Below are 18,751 nucleotides of genomic sequence, written 5' to 3'. Positions count from 1 at the left end.
TACACTTTTTAGACCCCCCAGACACTAAATACAAAAAATGACATGCCTGCCTAAAAAAATGCCCGCTAAATGCCTGCAAGAGAAAAAGCCAGCCGCAGAGAAGCCATATTCCTGAAAATATAAGAAAAATGCTGTTTTTTAGGGGTTCTGGACATGCTACAGAGCTGAAAATTGACAGGTACACTTTTTAGACCCCCCAGACACTAAATACAAAAAATGACATGCCTGCCTAAAAAAATGCCCGATAAATGCCTGCAAGAGAAAAAGCCAGCCGCAGAGAAGCCATATTCCTGAAAATATAAGACAAATGCTGTTTTTTAGGGGTTCTGGACATGCTACAGAGCTGAAACTTCACAGGTACACTTTTTAGACCCCCCAGATGCTAAATCCAAAGAAATTTTTTATTTTTATTTTTTTTTAATTTTTCCAATAATTGGCTCTCTATCAAAACATTATAATTTTTAAGAACTTTTTTTTGCGTGATCCCTCTCCGGCATGCCACAGTCCAGGTGTTAGTCCCCTTGAAACAACTTTTCCATCACTATTGTGGCCAGAAAGAGTCCCTGTGTGTTTTAAAATTCGCCTGCCTATTGAAGTCTATGGCGGTTCGCGAACATTTGCCGATGTTCGCGTTCGCCGTTCGCGAACGGCGAATTTTAGGTTCGCGACATCACTATTTACTGCACAACAACACACATGCATGGTGTGAACAGGGCACATAGAAAACAATAGTTTCCTATGGGTACTACTCATACTCAGGGCTGGGACAAGGTCATTTGGTGCCCAGGGCGAAGATGGCAAACTGCGCCCCCCCCATCCCCAAACCCGTCCTCGTCCCGGGTGTAATATGAGAGTCAATGTCGTTTCAAAACAAGAAAATACTTAAAACAATACAAATTCAATAGAAAACATTTAAAAATCAAATTTTTTTAACATCTTAGACCAATTTGTTTTCTGCTACATATTTTTGGTTGCTTTGCGCAAAAGTTATCGCATCTACTAACTACGGGAAAGATTTATGTAATTTTTATTGTTTTTTCTTTTTTTTTTCACTAGTAATGGCGGCGATCTGTCATTTTTTGCGGGACTGCGACATTGCGGTGGACAGATTGGACCCCTGACTGACATTTTTGACACTTTTGGGGGGACCAGTGACATTACTACAGTAATCAGTGCTATAAAAATGCACTGTCACTGTACTAATGACACTGGCAGGGAAGGAGTTAACACTGTGGGTGATCAAGGGGTTAAATGTGTACCTAGGGGCGTGTTTCTAACTGTATGGGGGCGTGAAATGATCACAGAGACCTGTGATCCCATATAGAAGGATCAGAGGTGCTCTGTGATCATTCCAGGGAGAAGAACGGTCAGCTGTGTTTACAATAGCTGACCGTTGTTCTCTCTCAGTGGGGAGCGATCGCGGGTGTCAGGCGGCAATCGGAGTCGCCTGCCCTGTGCATCGGAGTCCCCACTGATGTTACCGCTCAGGGCACCCTGTCCCTTCAATCCCCCCCCCCCCCCCCCCCCCTGTACCGGCTCTGCTCATACTATACATGTGTGGAGGTGTGCAGCGAAATGCAGCTCAATGGACATGATGTGAATAAGCCCTTCTTTAGTATTCCAGCACCGGACGGTGCTCATGTGACACCCCTTCAGTATAATGGAAGGACTGCTCACTGCCCCTGCTGGAAGAATGAGGATATGCAACTTTCTTAAGTGCGGAAACAGGAAAATGTGCGGAAATAACACTGTTTTGTGATTTTTATTATAGGATCTTGGTTTTTTCATTTCAGGAAATAATAAAAATCTATATCTTTATAACTCTTGTCAGTGGATTTATTACCAAAATAAAACTATTTAAAGTGATACTAAAGACTCAGTTTTTTCATTTAAAAATAACAATACCATGTTATACTTACCTGCTCTGTGTAGTTGGTTTTGCACAAAGCAGCCCAGATCCTCCTTTTCTTTGGTCCCTCTTCAGCTCCCTTGGCCTCTCCCTCCCTCCTGCCGAGTGCCCCCACAGTAAGCAGCTTGCTATGGGGAAACCCGAGCCGCTGCTCTGTATGTCCATTCAGATTAGACTTTAGGGGGCTTTAACCATTTCCAGACCCTAGGATATACCTGCATGTCCTCGGGCTGCAGCCATGATCCTGGCAGAGGCGGCTCTCTAATTAGGCAGTTTAGGCGGCCGCCTGAGGCCTCGCGCTTCAAGGGGCCTCGCGGCCGCCTTTCTGCCCAGTAAATGATATAAGTAGAAATGTAATCTTGGCCGCCGGTGGCCGCATCCACATTGCCGCGGCGCCGGCGCTAGTACAGGATTGAAAAACCTTGGCCCCGCACTCACATCACGGTTTCACCCGTGCGTGCTGTGCTGTGCTCTGCTGTGAGTCTCCTCCTCCTGGTCCTGCAATCAGCCAATGGAGAGCGAAGACATCACGACTCAACATAACTCCTCCCCTGCATTCTCCCGCCGGTGGTACCAGGAGAAGAGAAGAGCAGAAGAGAGAAAAAGGTAAGGACAGACAGGGCTGCTGATAAGGGGGTACCACTGGTCCTTGTGTACCGGGCCTGGCAGCTGACAAGGGACTCTCTCCCTCTGCAGCCAATTCACAGCATTCCTTCATTCTCTCCCTGCGTGCCTCATTGCTCTGATGATCTTAGCTCTGCTTCCTGCATTACCTTCTATCTACCTTGGTAAGTTTGTTTCTCAGACCAGCCCGTCCCCCCCAGATTCTTGCCCTGCTTTAGGATGCTTACTGTCCCTGTCATATATCACCCCTCCCCCCCATCCCTCCAATTATGCTCGTATCTTTCTCCCTTATCAGTTAACTTAGTTAAGTTGATTGTGCATTCACTCCCTCTCCCATGTGATCGGTCCTGTCTCACAGTCCATCCTGTTCCTGCAACTGCCCAGCTTGTATGTCCTTTTCTGCTCTGCCTCCCTGACACCGTTATTATAGCCATAGATGTCTCTTATCTTATCCAGCCTGGCTCAGTGTTTATGTGGCTGAGGCTCTCTTCTAGTCTGCTTCTCCCACAACTCATTGCCACAAATCACTCATTCCCCTATGCAATGTCATTTCTTCTCCCCCTTCAACACTATCATCACCCATAACAGACTCAGTTCCCTTCTACAAATCTATGTATCACTGCTAAATCACTTCTATTTACCCCTTTACTAGTCATTCTGATTAATAATGCCCCATTTCCTAATACCTATAGCTTGGATCTATCATTACAGGATTCCTAATTGAGGTCCGGGTCACATTTATGCGATGCGGGAAGGCTGCAAATCCGCAGCCTGTTCCCGCATCGCACACGCACCCCCGGCAGTTCACACTGCCATATGCGATACGCTGGGGGTGTCAATGTAATCTTAACGACACCCCCAGTTTGATCGCATATCGCAGTGCGATCTGACAGTTTGCACAGGATCGGATCGCACAAGTGTGAACCGCTGTGCGATCCGATCCTGATGCGGCTTCTAAAAAGGGTCCTGTGCGTGTTTGGTGCGGCTGCGGTGCGAATTTAGCCATACAAACTGTATGGCTAAACTCGCCCCGCACAGCCGATCGCATGTAATATCGGAGCAGTGCGCTCTGACATTACATGCGAACCCTGCACTCGCACGAGTGTGAACCGGGGCTTAGTCTCAGCACTAGTTCAATTGCATCCTTAAAGAGGTTGTAAACCCTCGAAGTTTTTTTTTTTTTTTTGCTGCTACCTGAAAGAGAAACACATAATGAGCTAGTATGCATCGCATACTAGCTCATTATGAAATACTTACTTAAGAACGACCCCCCGCCGTGCTGCTCACTCACCTGTATGACGGGCGACATGTCCAGTCGCCCGTCTTCCGGGATCGCGGCATCCGGCCATCTGATTGGCCGGAGCCGCAGTGACATCACTCCCGTGCACGCGTGCCGGAGCCGACGGTCACGGCACGGGGCTCTGAAGGAAAGGCACCAGCGGCCGTTCCTTCAAAGCACATGCGCCAGTGACGTCACTGGCTGCATGTAAAGTAAATATCTCCTAAACGGTGTAAGTTTAGGAGATATTTACAGTACCTATAGGTAAGCCTTATCATAGGCTTACCTATAGGTAAAAGTGTCAGAGGAGGGTTTACTTCCTCTTTAACTACAGGTCAGTCCCATTCCCTTACCTATAATAACCCTTAATCATTTTACTATATATATAAAATATTTATTATTATTATTTTTTTAATTTGCAAATAATTCTATGGATATTTATTAATCATTAATCTGGATTATCCCCAAAACCAATCCCCCTATGGATCCGCTATGATCATTTTCCCTGTCCAGGATACAACTCCCCCCCCCCCCCCCTCCTCCAGCATTCTGATCTCCCTGTACACCCCCCAGCAGTAGCTTCTTCTCTCCCCACACACAGGGGCATCATTTCAGGATAGGGGTGGGGATTGGTAAATATGTCATATTTACCAACCCCTTCCTTTCCTTTTTCCACAATGAGTGAGTGATAGCTACCTTTCACTCACCATGCTCATTCATAACTGAAGAATAGTAAACTGTTTAATATTCTTCAGTTTGTGAATGAACAAAGAGCCTCTGCACAGAGCACTTCCTGATCATTCATCTGCTCAACAGGATTGTTTAAAAATTGTTTTTTTAGTAAAAAAATAATAAAATTGTAAAAAAAAATAAATAAATAAAAAGGGCTCATTTAAACAGGTTCTGTGGCCATGTGAATGAGTGATTTGCTTATGCGGCTTGAGCTACCTGCTACTTTATGGAGACGCAGCAGCTATATGAACACAGCTGCAGGTTTTAATTTGGCAGGTGTTGGTGAGTGGCCCCACATGCCCACTTTTTGTGTTGGGGGCTGTACACCTGAACCCATACACTTTTCAAATTAGGACCTGCAGATGTGTTCATACAGCCACATAGTGTAACATAGTTTGCCTGCACACAACTCCAGGTGGCTCCAGCCACATAAACAATCCACTTATTAATACTGTACAGGCCACATAGCCCATGTGAATGAGGCCCCAGACCTCGCTCACACATAGAGCTTTATTTATTACCTCAATACAGTTTTGTAAATTTTAGATTTAGTAGAAATTTAGTAAGTTAGGTTGTGTTTTGTGTCAGCTAATACTGGTTTTAGTGTATATTTAGCAAAATATCTCTTTGATATTTTCTGTAGGGGGGCCTTGTCAGGTAGGCTGTACAGGGCCCCACGATTTCTATCAGCAGCCCTGAGGACAGGCGGAGCGAGTGAGTGACCTAAATGGAATACTACCCCACCACCATCCATCCACAATTCTTTATATGGCCAGCCCAGGCAGTAGTGGCTTGTAGCAGCAGCTCTAATATTTGTATTTTGATGGAGGCACTGGTCGCTCTGCATTGGATGGAGGCACTGGTCACTCTGCATTGTTGGGGGCACTGGTCACTCTGCATTGTTGGGGGTGCTGGTCACTATGCATTGGATGGAGGCACTGGTCACTCTGCATTGTTGGGGGCACTGGTCACTCTGCATTGTTGGGGGTGCTGGTCACTCTGCATTGGATGGGGGCGCTGGTTCACTCTGCATTGGATGGGGCGCTGTTCACTCTGCATTGGATGGGGGCGCTGTTTACTCTGCATTGGATGGGGGCGCTGTTCACTCTGCATTGGATGGGAGCGCTGGTCACTCTGCATTGGATGGGGGCGCTGGTCACTCTGCATTGGATGGGGGCGCTGGTCACTCTGCATTGGATGGGGGCGCTGGTCACTCTGCATTGGATGGGGGCGCTGGTCACTCTGCATGGATGGGGGCGCTGGTCACTCTGCATTGTTGGGGGCACACTGGTCACTCTGCATTGGATGGGGGCGCTGGTCACTCTGCATTGAATGGGGGCGCTGGTCACTCTGCATTGAATGGGGGCGCTGGTCACTCTGCATTGTTGGGGGCACACTGGTCACTCTGCATTGTTGGGGGCACTGGTCACTCTGCATTGGATGGGGGCACTGGTCACTCTGCATTGTTGGGGGCACTGGTCACTCTGCATTGTTGGGGGCACTGGTCACTCTGCATTGGATGGGGGCACTGGTCACTCTGCATTGTTGGGGGCACTGGTCACTCTGCATTGGATGGAATACACATTTGTGTTCCTGACCCTATAGTGTTTTTTTACTACACTGTCGACAACTTTTTTTCACTTTTAGGAGACACCAACAAGAATAACTGAGTAGTCATTCACAATCTTTTTATCTATACCCAATGTTTGTGTATAGATATTTTGTAGAATAATTTAATTACAAAAATAAGATTCTAAGAGCTGTGAATACTGAGGTTCTGAGATGTATTGATGTTTGCCTTAAAATATGCAATTTATACAGTCAATTTTAATATCGCCTGCTTATTTATTTTTTTTATCGTGCGTGGGGGGCCTCATATTTGAATTTCGCCTAAGGCCTTAAAAAATCTAGAGCCGCCTCTGCTGCCGGCACAGAGCCCTATAGTGGATAGATCTGAGATTTCACCCACAGCTTCTACATCAAATCTCTTGTCTGTATCCAGGAGAGACGGTAAGTGTCATTAGTTGTCATCAGGGCCGTCTTTAGGCCCCATGCACACGGGACGTTTTTAACGCTGCTGTAAGCAGCGTCAGGCGTTTTCTTTTTGCAGCCTAAAAACGCCTCTCCATGTTATTCTATGGCCTCATGCACACTCAGACGTTTTTGAGCTGTAAGTGGCTTAGGCGTTTTAAGGCTGCAACAAGAACCCACCACCTGCGCGTTCTGAGGACCAGCGTTACAGCGTTAAAAACGCCTGACGCTGCTAAAAGCTGAATAACTTTGCTATAACGTTGCTTAACGTGCGTTAAGCCACGTTATACGTTTTTTTTTCTTCCATTCAAAATCAATGGTTCCCTATGGGAGCCTATTGATTTGAATGGAGGTCGCACCGCAACACCGCAAGTCGGATCCGACTTGCGCTGTGGGAATCTTGAGGGGGAACTCCACGCCAAAATGTGAAAAAAACGGCGTGGGGTCCCCCCCCAAGGTTCCAAACCAGGCCCTTCGGGTCTGTTATGGAATTTGAGGGTAGCCCCATGCCGAAAAAACGGCGTGGGGTCCCCCCCAAAATCCATACCAGACCCTTATCCGAGCATGCAGCCTGGCAGGCCAGGAAAGGGGAGGGGACGAGCGAGCGGCCCCACCCCCCCTGGACCACACCAGGCCACATGCCCTCAACATGGGGGGGTGTTGGTGCTTTGGGGCAGGGGGAGCTCTGCACCCCCCACCTCAAAGCACCTTGCCCCCATGTTGATGAGGACAAGGGCCTCATCCCCACAACCCTGGCCGGTGGTTGTGGGGGTCTGCGGGCAGGGGGCTCATCGGAATCTGGAAGCACCCTTTAACAAGGGGGCCCCCCAGATCCCGGACCCCCTCCCTATGTGAATGGGTATGGGGTACACTGTACCCCTACCCATTCACCCCATAAAAGGCAGTGTATGGAAATAACGACAAGAGACGTTTTGGAAAGTTTATTAAAAATCTTCATCCGACTCTTCTTGTCTTCTCCTCTCCGGGGTCTTCTCCGGGGTCTTCTGCTCTTTTGCTGTCCGCCCTTCTTGTCTTCTCCTCTCCGGGGTCTTCTGCTCTTTTGCTGTCCCCCTCTTCTTGTGTTCTTCTCTCCGGGGTCTTCTGCTGTCCCCTCTTCTGCTGTCCTCTCTTCTTTTCTTCTCCTCTCCGGTCTTCTGCTCTTTTGCTGTCGGCTGTCGGCTGTCGGCTGTCTTCTTCCTCCGGTCCTCCTCCTCCGACGTCTCCGCTGATTATGCCTATCTCCGGTCTCTTCAGCTTATTATATAGCCATTAGGGGCGTGGCCCCGATGACGTCATCGGGAGGCCCCACCCCCTCATGTCACAGATGACGTCATATGTGACATGAGGGGCGGGGCCTCCCGATGACGTCATCGGGGCCACGCCCCTAATGGCTATATAATAAGCTGAAGAGACCGGAGATAGGCATAATCAGCGGAGACGTCGGAGGAGAAGGACCGGAGGAAGAAGACAGCCGACAGCCGACAGCTAAAGAGCAGAAGACCGGAGAGGAGAAGAAAAGAAGAGGGGGACAGCAGAAGAGGGGACAGCAGAAGACCCCGGAGAGAAGAACACAAGAAGAGGGGGACAGCAAAAGAGCAGAAGACCCCGGAGAGGAGAAGACAGGAAGGGCGGACAGCAAAAGAGCAGAAGACCCCGGAGAGGAGAAGACAAGAAGGGCGGACAGCAAAAGAGCAGAAGACCCCGGAGAAGACCCCGGAGAAGACCCCGGAGAGGAGAAGACAAGAAGAGTCGGATGAAGATTTTTAATAAACTTTCCAAAACGTCTCTTGTCGTTATTTCCATACACTGCCTTTTATGGGGTGAATGGGTAGGGGTACAGTGTACCCCATACCCATTCACATAGGGAGGGGGTCCGGGATCTGGGGGGCCCCCTTGTTAAAGGGTGCTTCCAGATTCCGATGAGCCCCCTGCCCGCAGACCCCCACAACCACCGGCCAGGGTTGTGGGGATGAGGCCCTTGTCCTCATCAACATGGGGGCAAGGTGCTTTGAGGTGGGGGGTGCAGAGCTCCCCCTGCCCCAAAGCACCAACACCCCCCCATGTTGAGGGCATGTGGCCTGGTGTGGTCCAGGGGGGGTGGGGCCGCTCGCTCGTCCCCTCCCCTTTCCTGGCCTGCCAGGCTGCATGCTCGGATAAGGGTCTGGTATGGATTTTGGGGGGGACCCCACGCCGTTTTTTCGGCATGGGGCTACCCTCAAATTCCATAACAGACCCGAAGGGCCTGGTTTGGAACCTTGGGGGGGGACCCCACGCCGTTTTTTTCACATTTTGGCGTGGAGTTCCCCCTCAAGATTCCCACAGCGCACGTCACCCCGCAAGTCGGATCCGACTTGCGGTGTTGCGGTGCGACCTCCATTCAAATCAATAGGCTCCCATAGGGAAACATTGATTTTGAATGGAAGAAAAAAAAACGCTGCTAAAAGCAACGTGGCAAAACGTGCAATAACGCCAATGGAAAAAGCTACTGAAAGCACGTTTTTACAGCTGCTTTTTCCGGCGTCAGAACTAACTTTGACGTACGTTTTTTCTAACGCCCCGTGTGCATGGGGCCTTAATATTGTTTGGGCCCTGGGGAAGCATCTTCTTCCCCTCCCCCCCACTCCAAAAAACAAACACACACTCTGTACCCCCCTGTCCACAGCCACCTCTGTATGTCCCTTGTCCACAGCTACATCTGGACCCCCCACCCTGTCCATAGCCACTTCTGTACCCCCCACCCTGTCCACAGCCACCTCTGTACCACAGCCACCTCTGTACCCCCACCCTGCCCACAGCCACCTCTGTACCCCCACCCTGCCCACAGCCACCTCTGTACCCCCCACCCTGTCCACAGCCACCACTGTACCACAGCCACCTCTGTACCCCCTACCCTGTCCATAGCCACTTCTGTACCCCCCACCCTGTCCACAGCCACCTCTGTACCACAGCCACCTCTGTACCCCCCACCCTGTCCATAGCCACCTCTGTACGACAGCCACCTCTGTACCGCCTCTTTACCACAGCCGCCTCTGTACCACAGCCACCTCTGTACCCCCCACCCTGTCCATAGCCATCTCTGTACGACAGCCACCTCTGTATCACCTCTGTACCACAGCCACCTCTGTACCCCCCACCCTGACCACAGCCACCTCTGTACCACAGCCACCTCTGTACCACCTCTGTACCACAGCCACCTCTGTACCCCCCACCCTGTCCATAGCCACCTCTGTACCACAGCCACCTCTGTACCACCTCTGTACCACAGCCACCTCTGTACCCTCAACCCTGTCCATAGCCACTTCTGTACCACAGCCACCTCTGTGCCACCTATGTACCACAGCCACCTCTGTGCCACCTCTGTACCACAGCCACCTCTGTACCCCCCACCCTGTCCATAGCCACCTCTGTACCACAGCCACCTCTGTACCCCCACCCTGTCCATAGCCACCTCTGTATAACCTCTGTACCACAGCCACCTCTGTATCACCTCTGTACCCCCCGCCTTGCCCACAACCACCTCTGTACCCCCCACCCTGCCCACAGCCACCTCTGTACCCCCACCCTGCCCACAGCCACCTCTGTGCCACCTCTGTACCACAGCCACCTCTGTGCCACCTCTGTACCACCTCTGTACCACAGCCACCTCTGCACCCCCCAACCCTGTCCATAGCCACCTCTGTGATTTGTATAGAGAAAAGCAACCGTACTCCCGTCTGAAAGTCTGAAGTATAAAATCCATTTATTGAAAATCCAAACGATAAAAGCAATCCATGATACAGTCAGAGACAGGGGATGAAGACACAGTTGACGCGTTTCACGAACTTACATTCGCTTCGTCATAACCATGTGAATACATGTGAAGTTACTGCTTAAATAGTAACGTGCACTCCCAAAGCTGGTCATTAATCATTGTTAATTGAGCACACAGTTGTAAATCACCAATGCTTGATTGTCAAAGTGGAGAGACATTCCAGCAGACTTCATGTATAAAAAGGAAAGAAAAGAGGGGGAAGGGGAAAAAAAGAGAAGGGAAAAAAAGAAACAGCACCAACCATAGCAGAATAATAGAAATACATGAAATGACATAAGCAACAATGACATAAACAAAAAATTTTAAAAATTGTAAATGGAATAATATAAAGTAAAAACACATACAGAGAAAATGAAATAAAATAAAAGAAATAGGGGACCAAATCAAAAAATACAAAAAAAACATATATACAGCTGGAATCGAATCCCAATAAATGAATGTGTCTTCATCCCCTGTTTCTGACTGTATCGTGGATTGCTTTTATCGTTTGGATTTTCAATAAACGTGTTTTATACTTCACATTTTCAGATGGGAGTGCGGTTGCTTTTCTCTATACAAATCATAGCTGCCTTGACTGCGGATCTTACTGGTACCCGTCCTGATTATGGGGACGTTTTTTTCACCTGAGCGGTTTTCCCTTCTTCTCCCTCTCTCCTTTTTAGTGCCATAGCCACCTCTGTACCACAGCCACCTCTGTATCACCTCTGTACTTCCACCCTGCCCACAGCCACCTCTGTACCCCCCACCCTGTCCATAGCCACCTCTGTACCACCGCCACCTCTGTACAACCTCTGTACCACAGCCACCTCTGTACCCCCCACCCTGTCCACAGCCACCTCTGTACCACAGCTCTGTACCCCCCACCCTGTCCATAGCCACCTCTGTACTACAGCCACCTCTGTACCACAGCCACCTCTGTACTACAGCCACCTCTGTAACCCCACCCTGTCCACAGTCACCTCTGTACCACAGCCACCTCTGTACCTCCCCACCCTGCCCACAGCCACCTCTGTACCCCCACCCTGCCCACAGCCACCTCTGTACCACCTCTGTACCGCCACCCTTCCCACAGCCACCTCTGTACCCTCCCCCCCATCCACAGCCACCTCTGTACCCCCCACCCTGTCCATAGCCACCTCTGTACCACCGCCACCTCTGTACCACCTCTGTACCACAGCCACCTCTGTACCCCCCACCCTGTCCACAGCCACCTCTGTACCACAGCTCTGTACCCCCCACCCTGTCCATAGCCACCTCTGTACTACAGCCACCTCTGTACCACAGCCACCTCTGTACTACAGCCACCTCTGTACCCCCACCCTGTCCACAGTCACCTCTGTACCACAGCCACCTCTGTACCTCCCCACCCTGCCTACAGCCACCTCTGTACCCCCACCCTGCCCACAGCCACCTCTGTACCACCTCTGTACCGCCACCCTTCCCACAGCCACCTCTGTACCCTCCCCCCCATCCACAGCCACCTCTGTACCCCCACCCTGCCCACAGCCACCTCTGTACCACCTCTGTACCCCCACCCTGCCCACAGCCAACTCTGTACCCCCACCCTGCCCACAGCCACCTCTGTACCCCCCCCCCCCCCATCCACAGCCACCTCTGTATTCCCCTTTTGTAGTTCTCACCTCTTTTTTAAACAAATTCACCCCACTCCTTCTCATCCTCACAGCGATGCTGCACCATTCTGTTATGTGTGCGCGCTCTTTTTCCAACACACACTCTGCAGTCTCCGCCTATCAGATCCGTAGCTAGCATACAGCCAGAACACTTCACTCACTGTTCTGTGCTGTGCTATAGAAGTCAAAGGTGGGAGGGGGCGGTGGAGCACGGAGAGCAGCTCTGACTCACTCCCTGTCAGGACGAGCTACACACAGAACCCACAGCTGTCGCTTCTCCCCGGCCCTGTTAGTGTGTCCGCTTGTGTTAACCTGCCTGGAAGAGAAAACAGGGGAGGACGGGACAGCTGTATTTGTGACTGCCAAACCAGAAGAGCTATTTGAGGGCAGCACGGGCTCCAGGAGCAGCTACTTTGGGGCCCCCCAACAATACCAGGGCCCGTGGCAGATGCCCCTTTTGACCTGCGTTAAAGACGGCCCTGGTTGTCATGTCACCTTACCAGTGAGGCCGGTGTCCTGTGGAATAATGCATCCGAGGAACTGCGCATACTCAGTAAATGACGTCACTCCAGCGGAGATCAGCTGGCGGTGAGGACACTGGCATGCGCAGTTTGTTGGATGTATTATCCGAGGAGAAACAGAGGGGGGAGGGAATAGAATGTAATGTCAGATTCTGCCTCGCTCTCTGCACTATCTGCGCATGCGCCCGACGGAAATCTATTCTTATTGGGCGGATTATTCTTATTTGAGATTCTTATTGGCAAATGACGGGAATATTGTCTGATTACAGAACACACAGCTCTTATCGGGGCACATTAAAGGGGCACTCTGACCGCAATAATAAAGGGGAACTTTGATCAGGACACATAAAGGGGCACTCTGACGGGGACACACAGGATGTGATTGTGAAGGAGGACTCTGGCGGGGACACGACCACAGGCTGGATGACGGCGGGGACCACAGGCTGGATGACGGCAGGGACCACAGGCTGAATGACAGCGGGGACCACAGGCTGAATGACGGGGGGACACACCCCTTGCATGCCAAATGATCAGTGCTTATCCCTGGGGATTTCACAGCGGCTGTAGCATGAAGATGGTGGATCTGTCAGTGGGGTGGCCACATGAGTGGTTAGAGGAGTGGGGGGCCCACTCATGTTACTCTAGGTGCAGTCACAGTAGGTGAACATTGAGGGGCCAGGGTCCTGAATTTGGCACAGAGATAGGGGAGGTCTACCTCTGGGGGCCTCTAGTATCCCTGTGCCAAATTTGGTGCTCCTAGCCCCCGGGGTCAGGTCAGCTTGGAGCAGTGTGGCAAGCTTGGAGAGGGCACAGTTGCAGGGCCACAGCTCGGGCCCTGAACATGTCCGGGGAGTCCACATGTGGTAGGGAGGTAGAGAAGGTTTACCATTACCATCCCAAAAATGTTGGGGTCATTAGCCAAAAATATCTTTGTCAATTTTTAGCTCAGCATTCAATCTCCAATTAAAAACTCTGGGAGTCTTATTTGTTTTTAAAGTTACGGATATTGGTGCATGGTCCGAAAGTACCTGTGTCCCAATCCGTGCTTGTGATAGGTTATCTATATCCCGTTGTGTGATAAATAGATAATCGATACGTGCGTATCTATTGTGTATTGCTGAGTAATGGGTAAAATCTCTGTCATCCGGATGTAAAGTCCTCCAAGAATCTACCAAATTCAATGAATGAATTAATTCTTTTATCCGGGCCAGGGTCTTATAACGTATGCATGAACTTCTATTTGAGGTATCCTGCAGTGGATGAAGGGGGATATTTAAATCTCCCCCCATTATCACCCGTCCTCTAGCAAATCCCATGAGCATATTTACCATTTTCTGGCAGAACCCCCATTGTGACCTGTTCGGGAAGTATACACTTGCGAGAGTCGTGGGAACCCCGGCATATATTCCTCTCACAAATGCGTATCTTCCATTAGGGTCCAATAAAGATGTATCCACCTGGAAACCCGCCGTCTTGCTAATCAATATAGATACCCCTTTTGTTTTATCTATAGGATTAGTTGCGTGAAACGCCGTGGAGAAATATGCTGAAGTCAATTTCGGAACGCTAGTTTGTTTAAAATGTGTCTCCTGCAAAAATACAAAGTGTGGTTTCACTTTTTTCAATTCTCTAAGCACAAAATGTCTTTTTTTCTGGGATATTTAGGCCTTGTATGTTATGGGATAATACCGTAACATGTTTGCCTGCCGATTTATAAGTCATGGTTAATACCTTATTTCAGTTACTCTCGTCCGACTCGGTGCCTCACTATCTCTTCCTGCCCTTCACCTAAGACCAAATAGACAAACCCCAAAAAAACCCCAAAAAAACAAAAAAAAAACACCCCACTAGTATAACCCAGTGATAAGCAAAGCTTTAATAATGGATAGTACTCTGCCTTAAGAAAGGAGTATCTAGGTTCCAAAATCACAGAGTAACTAAATGTCTGTGATTAAGTTTTCAGAAAAAGAAAACGGGGGTGTTACTCGGTTCTCAGTTTAGAACCGAGCAAAACCCCTGGTGGGGGTTAGTGGGAGTCTAGCACGAATAAGAAAAGCACTCAGTACAAGTGCCGATGGACCCAAAAAAAAAAGAAAAAAAAAGGGGAAAAGGAACACCAACTCCCTTTTCATACTCCACATCAGCACTGACTCACAAATTATTTTATTTATAATAACTATAACACATGGGGCACAGCTCCTTCAAAAGAAAAAATGTTTATGAAGGAGACGGTGAATTAGTAAGGGACAAGGGGAAAGAGATAGAAAAAGAAAAAGAAAAAAGGGGAAGAGGGGGTTGGGACTCCCCCCCCCCCCCACTCTCCCCCTTCATCTTATCTCAACTTAGCTTATATCAAAAACATACATTTCCTCATTTTATAGACATGCCCCAGTATCATTAGACTGGGCCAAAAAGCCCAGCCGAAAAAAAAAGAAAAATATTTTCTCTCTCTCCCTCCCCCCATTCTCCCCCCATTCTCCCCCCTCCCGTCTCCTTCTATGCTTGGCTACTTCAAAATATTTTTTTTTTTTTTTTTTTCCCTCTGTCTTCTCTTTACTGCAGAGTGTCTCTGTTACTACTTTCCAGATCTATTACTCCTGCTTTTCTTATTCTGTGGTCTTTTTTCTGGTGATTGTATAGGTGAACGTCCAGCATCCTCGATTAACCTTCCTAGCGGTATTCCCGAGTGTGACTCGGGGTAAGATTTTAGTGCCAAAAGCGGTAACCCCGAGTCACACTCGGGGTAGCGCTAAGAAGATCGCTGGATGCTGGAGGAGGTTTTACTTACCTTTTCTCCGGGATCCAGCGATGTCTGCGAGCGGTGTGCGGCGGCGGAGCTCTCTCCCGATCGTCTGCGAGCCCCGGCTTCCGTCTCCGGCGACGTGACGTCCGCCGGGGGGTGGAACCGGCGGCAAATTCGAATGTAAAATGCACCAAACACACTGATATCGTTCAAAATAAAATAAAATCACATTACATTACCCCCCAGTGCCCTTTCCTGCAGTTTTACTGTACTTTTTATGTAAATATATGTATATATATATATACAGTATATATATATATATACACATATACATACATATATATATATATATATATACACACACATATTATATATATATATATATATATATACATATATATGTATGTATATATATATATATATATATATATATATATATATATACACGTAATTCTTGTGAATGAGCAGCCCAAACCAACTGTATACATTATATATATATATATATATATATATATATACATATATATATATATATATATATATATATATATATACATATATATATATATATATATATATATATATAATATATATATAATATATGTATACATACATATATATATATATATATATATATATATAATATGTATAATAAATGTATACAGTTGGTTTGGGCTGCTCATTCACAAGAATTACATGCTTTCAGCACCTAAAATAATGGTACCGCTTTCAGCACCTAAAATCCAAAAGAATCATACCGCCAGGGAGGTTAACATAGGTAGTTTATACTCCTGATACCACTCCGGAAGTTCCATTACTGGTATCTGTAACCCTTCACAGAATTCACTTAAGTCATTGGGAGATCTGAGAGTATGCATTTTGCCCTGTAAAGTCACTGTTAATGCAAAGGGAAACCTCCATTTGGATATTTCAAATCTTTTTCATGCAAAACTGTTAAAAGGGGACGTAAGGCTCTTCTATTCCTCAGAGTGATCTGAGAAAGATCCTGGAATATCTGAACCTGTGTTTCTTTATATTTAATTTCTCCTTTTTGTCTTGCTTTAAACATAACCTCCTCTTTCACTTGAAAGCTTTGAAAACAACATATAATGTCTCTTGGAGGCCCACTGTCTGCGCCTTTGGCCCGCAGTGTTCTATGTACACGTACAAAATCAATTGTTGCATCTTCATGTCTCTCCAATAATGAATTAAACATTTTCTGTAAGGTTTAATGTATTTGATCTTGCATAACGTCCTCCGGAATACCTCTTATTCTCAGATTACAGCGCCTCCCTCTGTTATCTAAATCCTCCAGACTCTTATTAATCTCAATCAGATGCACCGCAGGGGAAACGGCTATATGCTCTAGTCTCCCAATTGACCTGTCTCTATGGGCACCTGCCTGTTCCACCACCAAAAACTGCTCAGAGAGTTTAAGGAAGTCCGTTTTTAGATCCGTAATGGCCGCTGACAAAGTGGACTTAATATCTGCCGCAATATTATTCATCACGGTAAGTGTAAGAGGGGGATCCTCCACGGACCCTTTGCTTACCCCTTCCTCCGATGAGGTTTGGGAGTACTCACTACTTTCCTCATCTCCGTCTGTCAGCGCCATCTTGTCCGCCCTCATGCCGCCCCTCGTGGCTGTTTGGGACTTGAATAGATCCGAAATGTTGCGGTTTGTCATCGCCAAGGATGTCCGCTGTTGCTTGCTGCTCTGTGCGGTGTGGTGTGTATGGCGGGACACCCTGCCCATCGTCCGCAGCCGCCTATGGCGCCAAGCCTCACGCCTCTGTTATGGAGCCGCTCACCTCCCGCTACTCCTCAGTGTGCTACCTTCCGCATCGTGCGTCAAGCCACGCCCTCCTAGGGTAGTGATTCTAACTGCATGGGGGTTGGGCTTCTGAGGATGCCGACTTTTTTAACACTAAACAATATCCTTCTTTTTTTTTGTAAAAATCCATACACATCCAGTAGGTAATGACCCTGTTACCTATTTTTCAATAACTCATTTCTTACTTTGTTTTTCTGCTTCCTTGTTCTGTAACATCCTCCATGAGATCCCACACCTCTCCTTTTCCTCTTCACTTCTTTTTTGGAACGAGCAGTGCACCTTAGTTACAGTTATGTTCACTGCTCCGTGTACACTGCAAAGCCCATAGCCTAGAGTCCACTGCCCACCGCCCATAGCCTAGAGTCCACTGCCCACCGCCCATAGCCTAGAGTCCACTGCCCACCGCCCATAGCCTAGAGTCCACTGCCCACCGCCCATAGCCTACAGTCCACTGCCCACAGCCTACAGTCCACGGCCCACCGCCCATAGCCTGCAGTCCATGGCCCACTGCTCATAGCCTACAGTCCACAGCCCACCGCCCATTCCTCAAAAGTCCTACCCCCACAGCAGGAAGTCGGAACACAAAAAAAAAAAATGGAGATTTGGAGGAGTCTGAGATCTGTAAAAATCACTTTTTTAGAGCCCACAGCCCGCAGCCCAAAAACCTGCAGACTACAGCCCAAAACCCACAGCCCAGAACCTGCAGCCCAAAGCCCGCAGACCACTACCCAAACCCACAGCTCGCAGCCCAAAACCCATTTCAGGAAGTTAGATCAGAAAAAAGATAAAATAAATAGATATGTGGAGGAGTCTGAGATCAGTAAAAAGTATTTTAACAGGTAAAGAACACTGTCTCCCTCTAATATTGTAAAGCGCTGCGTAAATTGCTGGCGCTATAGAAATCCTTAATAATAATAATAATAAAGAACACATACCTGAATTAAATATATATATTTTAACCGGTTCCAGACCGCCCGCCGCAGATATACTGCGGCAGGCAGTAGGGCTACGTTGGTCGCGAGCATGGCTTGGGGGCACGCGGGAGCGCGCCCTCCGTTTCCACGATGGTCTGATTCGGTACAGAACCGATCAGTCATCAAGTCAATGTTTTTTGGCCTGGTCCTAGTGATCAGTTCTGACCAATGGCAGACTGTCCTGTGCCTGTGTTTTGTAAACACAGGCACAGGAAATGCTGCTCTCTCCCCTCGTGGAGATCTTTTCGGTTCCAGCTTGAGAGGAGAGAGCATCTAACCGTGAGTACACCAATCACTACACATACACCACCTCAGATAGGCACATTTAACCCCCTGATCACCCCCAGTTAACTCTTTCACTCCCTTTCATAGTGCACACTATATACAGCGTATAGCTGTTTTGCTGATTACTGTAATAGTGTGCCTTCATTTAGGTTTAGCGACCGTTCGTTTCTGTCCCAAATAGGTTTAGGGTACCCGCCATCCCCCCAATAAAGATTTAACCCCCCTGATCAGCCCCAGTTAACCCCTTCATGCCCTGTCACAGTGTCAGTTTTATAGTGTACCGATCTTTTTTCCGATCACTATATTAGTGTCACAGGGGACATTAGTTAGCGTTAACGCTAGTTAGCGTCAATCTAGGACAGCGTCATATCCCCGCC

Source organism: Pelophylax lessonae (assembly GCF_965119305.1).
Source record: "Pelophylax lessonae genome assembly, chromosome: 10".
Taxonomy (NCBI): Eukaryota; Metazoa; Chordata; class Amphibia; order Anura; family Ranidae; genus Pelophylax; species Pelophylax lessonae.
Note: the sequence above shows the minus strand (reverse complement) of the source record.